Source organism: Lupinus angustifolius, chromosome LG04 (genome assembly GCF_001865875.1).
Source record: "Lupinus angustifolius cultivar Tanjil chromosome LG04, LupAngTanjil_v1.0, whole genome shotgun sequence".
Taxonomy (NCBI): domain Eukaryota; kingdom Viridiplantae; phylum Streptophyta; class Magnoliopsida; order Fabales; family Fabaceae; genus Lupinus; species Lupinus angustifolius.
In genome coordinates, this window is record NC_032012.1 from 17,674,843 (window position 1) to 17,680,092 (window position 5,250).

The 5,250-nt window shown below is 32.2% G+C and overlaps 1 non-coding gene across 1 annotated transcript; it reads left to right on the forward strand.

The window, feature by feature from the left end:
• TRNAS-GCU lies at nt 3,354-3,435 on the forward strand. The gene has a single exon. It is a non-coding gene; the product is annotated as a tRNA-Ser (tRNA).

Consider the following 5,250-nt stretch of genomic DNA (forward strand, 5'->3'; position numbering starts at 1 on the left):
TTGTGCCCAAGTGTTGTGGCTTAAGCAACAATTACGAGATTATGGCTTAGACTTAGGCTGCACTCCGCTGAAATGTGATAATACTAGTGTTATAAACCTCACAAAGAATCCTATTATGCATTCTAGAATCAAACACATAGATATAAGACATCACTTCCTAAGGGACCATGTTCAAAATAAAGAAGTATCTGTAGAATTTGTTGATACTCATAACCAACTTGCAGATATTTTCACTAGGCCCTTGGCAAAAGAACCTTTTTACAAAATTAGACTTGAATTAGGCATTTTTGATGAAGCTTACATGTCTTAACATGCTTATATGATTATATGTTTGCTTCATTATGTTTATCTCATGCCTACTTGATCTTAAATATATTTATTTGTGTTCAAAAACTTCATCTTTTGGGTTAAAAATCATTTTCAGTGCATCGGTATGCTTAAAAAATAAATTTTTTCTGGGGTCAGTAACCGATTACTCTGGAGAGTAACCGATTACAAGGTGAACAAAGTGTGTAATCGATTACTCAAACTCTCTGTCTGAAATTTTTTAAAATTTCAATTTGAGTAACCGATTACTCAAAGTAGTGCAATCGATTACTCTGTGCGTATAAATAGGATTTTCTGCACTTTTTTAGACTTCATCTTCTTCCTCCTGCTCTCTCACTCGTGCATACCCCTCTCTCACTCTAAAATCTTCATTTCTAAACCGTTTTGGGTGATTTTTGTGTCCATTCCTATCACATTTTCAATTCTAAACACTTCTAACCATTCATTTTCGTGATTAGTGGTTCGAATCAAAAAACCCCAAATCACGAAAACCCAAAAACCTAAAATTTCAAAATCCCAAATCCACGGCTTCTTCTTCAAGATCAAAGAAACAATGCACCAATACATCTCAAAGGAGTCAAGGAACAACATCTTTCGAGTCTAACCCTCTGAATTTGACAAGGCTTCTTGCTAATAATGAGCAATGCAAGATATTCGAGGAGCACTTCCATAGTCGCACCATTTTTACTCCAAAATACGGTAATATAGGAAATTTTGAATTTGAAGATTTTCTATTTCCTTATATTTTGCAGCAACAAAACCTTTTTGACTTTTGCTGTGAAACTAATGACATATATTCCGAACTTGTTCGAGTATTCCAAGAGTGAATAGGGATTAGGGATTGTGTAAGGTACATAGAAATCTCGGGGTGAGATATTGTAATTACAACTCATAATTCTTAGTGAAGAAATCTCTTGTGCTGCAAGAGTACTAGACGTAGCCTTCGATGGACTAGAAGGTGAACCAGTATAAAAATCACTGTGTATTGTCTTCTCCTTTATCGCTTTCATTTTATCTTGATTATTTTTCTGCATATATTTTTCGTTGCACGTTAACTCTTGATTTTGCATAAAAAATGGTCATAATTTTTTAGTCAACTAATTCACCCCCTCTTAATTGCAACCTCGTTCTTACAATCGGATGTGTCGGGTATAAATATTGTTAAATTTAATGTTCTAACAAAAAAAAACGCTTTGGCCGAGTGGTTAAGACGTGTACTTGCTAAATACATGGGTTTCCTCCCAATAGTTCAAATCTATGGGACATTGTTTTTATTATAACAATTTTATTATTATTCTTTTCAGAGTTGTGCCCAATTATTCTAAGAATAGATAGTCACCACTAACCAACCATGTTAATTTTTCAATTAACAGAATGTTTTTATTAGTGTCGGACAACGTATTAGATATGATTTATGTTTATGGAAAATTCCTAATGTTTTAATTAATTTTGTTGTGTAGGACCCCAAGACTCGGTACCCTGTTGTGTGGTTCGATTCAACAGTTAACTACGCAAATATATCAACAAACAACTATGCTTTGGATGAGATTGTTAACTATCCTTGCGACTTAGTTTATTTTTAGAATGTGTAGTTAGTTACACTAAGCCATGATGTATGATGTATCCTTGTAGATAGATGACATGTGGCTCAAAACAAAATAACTTGTCCATGTATACCCCACTTTAGCATAGGCTCCTTTTTTTTTTTTTGTAATTTTCATGATAAAAACAATGGCTAATATAAGTCTTATCTTCATGTTAACCAAATGCAAATTTGTGATGTAGGATTGAAAAAGCAAAAAAACTGCTACCTAGGGCATTTTTTTGTTAACATTAATAATTTTTGTAAGTACAACTATATTCCGCTAAAATAACTACTAAACTATTAAATATTTTTAATTATAATACTTACGGAGGCACATTGCTACATTACTACAGGTCAATACCATAGTGTGCATATATGGTATAACTTTTTTTCTTTTTTTCTATCAGAATGTAACAATTTTCTTATGGAAAGATTGTCATGTTTATGTTAAATGTGCAAAAAGCTTTCGGTGTATGAAAGAAGAAAAATATATGTGCAAGCAATAATGGTGAAAAATATGAATAGCATGTCACTAGTGTGTTTCAGCAAGATCGTTGTAGTATAGTGATAAGTATTTCAGAAATGCGATTGTTGTTTTTATTTTTTCTTTTCGATGTAGTTATTGTCAGAAATGCGATTTATTTTATATTTTTCCTTGTCCTTTTTATGTTTCCTTTTGTTTGATGGTAAATGAGTTATCACAACTTGGTGGTAGATATTTTCAATTTTAAACCCATTTTATAAATTTGTGTAAGCCATGAGTCAAATGAAAAACATGTCTAAATGCCAAATTTCAATTGATATGTAATGCCAAATGAAAAACAACATTTTTGAAATTATAACAAAAGAGTAGATGTGTAAGCATTTCCATTTAAACTTCAAAACTGTGGAATCGAACCAAATTAAACATCAAAATATGATTCAGTTCGGTTTCACAGTTTGGTTTGGTTATTCTTTTAAGGAATCATTTATGTTCGATTTATTTCATGGTTTTAGAAATTTAGGAACCGTTGAAACCGAGCCAAACTGCATATTGAAGAAATAGATACTAAGGAACGATATTGTATTATTGTTTAAATTCTTCAACCAATTTTGTATGAATTGTAGTGTTATATATGTTTCTAAATTATTATCATGTTAGTCTTATATATATTATTACTTACTAAATTGTTTTCGAGTGTTTTGTTGATTTGGAACATATCATCTTAACTTTTATGGTATTGAGTTTGAGAATAGCATAATAGTAGTGTTTTTCCTTTTATGGACAAACAATATCTCTTATAATACATTTTTAACTTTAAATTAATGCAAGATTTTTTATAAAAAATAGAAAATACTGTGGAACCAAACCAAACCAAACCATGTTCATGTTGTTAACCTTCCGATATAAGTTGCAGATATCAGTAGATATAGCTGTAACATTCAATGTTGAAACAAAAATGACGCTTTGGCCGAGTGGTTAAGCCGTGTGCCTGCTAAGTACATGGGGTTTCCCCGCGAGAGTTCGAATCTCTCAGGCGTCGTTTTATTATAACTATTTTTTTCTTCTTGTTCAGAGTTGTGGCCAAATATTATGAGAAATGATACTCACCAGTAACCAACCTCCCCCACTTCTCTATTTTAATCATGTAACCCTACACATCTTCTTTCACTCAGTGAGAATTCCTGAATTTGCTATCTCCAATCCAATGAGTGAGGACCAAGTGTCGTTCAGTGTGGTCGCCCTTTCTCGCTGAGTGGAGCCTTCAGTCTCGCTAAGCAAGAATTCATGAATTTGTTGTCTCCAATCTAGTGAGTGAGGGTTATGGCTCGTTGGGCGAGAGCCTTCACACTCAAGCTCCTTGCGCGATGGTTGTGGTTCACTATTTTTTCCTTGGAATGATATGCAATTGCACTTTTAAGGTTAAAGTGTTAAACTATGCTAATTGCACAATGTATCAATTTAGGCATAATCATACATCATAAACGTAACATTGTGAACAATTTTGAATTAAAATTTGTATAAAAGTCAATATTAAATAGTGAAATTATCTTTTTCAGGTTTAAAATTTTACAAATTTGCAAAAATAGGACCAACAAATTTAGTTATTCACATCTTATTATTAATTTTTGCACTTTCATAGTACAACAATGTAAAATTGTTCTTGGAAAGGAATAGACAACAATTAGTTTAATATTTTTAGAGTAAATTGTACGGAACTCTCCTTAATTTTAGTGAAACTACACGAACCATCATTCCATTTTTTATAACTATTTTTTTCTTCTTGTTCAGAGTTGTGGCCAAATATTATGAGAAATGATACTCACCAGTAACCAACCTCCCCCACTTCTCTATTTTAATCATGTAACCCTACACATCTTCTTTCACTCAGTGAGAATTCCTGAATTTGCTATCTCCAATCCAATGAGTGAGGACCAAGTGTCGTTCAGTGTGGTCGCCCTTTCTCGCTGAGTGGAGCCTTCAGTCTCGCTAAGCAAGAATTCATGAATTTGTTGTCTCCAATCTAGTGAGTGAGGGTTATGGCTCGTTGGGCGAGAGCCTTCACACTCAAGCTCCTTGCGCGATGGTTGTGGTTCACTATTTTTTCCTTGGAATGATATGCAATTGCACTTTTAAGGTTAAAGTGTTAAACTATGCTAATTGCACAATGTATCAATTTAGGCATAATCATACATCATAAACGTAACATTGTGAACAATTTTGAATTAAAATTTGTATAAAAGTCAATATTAAATAGTGAAATTATCTTTTTCAGGTTTAAAATTTTACAAATTTGCAAAAATAGGACCAACAAATTTAGTTATTCACATCTTATTATTAATTTTTGCACTTTCATAGTACAACAATGTAAAATTGTTCTTGGAAAGGAATAGACAACAATTAGTTTAATATTTTTAGAGTAAATTGTACGGAACTCTCCTTAATTTTAGTGAAACTACAAGAACCATCATTCCATTTTTTGCAACTACAAAAACCACCCCTAATTTATATATGCACATTATAGTGACTACCCATGTTATTAGTATACCATTAAATATAGTGTTATGTGCATATCACATGTTATTTAATGAAATATTATGGCAAAAGTATCATTTCCTAACTTTACCTAATTGTTTCATCTCAATGAATATTCCTACACCAATTACCATAGTCATTGAGTATTGTTTGGATGGGTAGATGTCTCAACTTTACCTTACAAGAGAAGAGACTGTTTCTAAGATTTAAACCCATAATCTTATGGTCACTAAGCAATGACCTTAATGTTGCTCAAAGCTCATCCTCATTTCAGTTGAGAAGAATTTCAGTTTTATCGTTCATTTAAAGTGAATATGTTGTT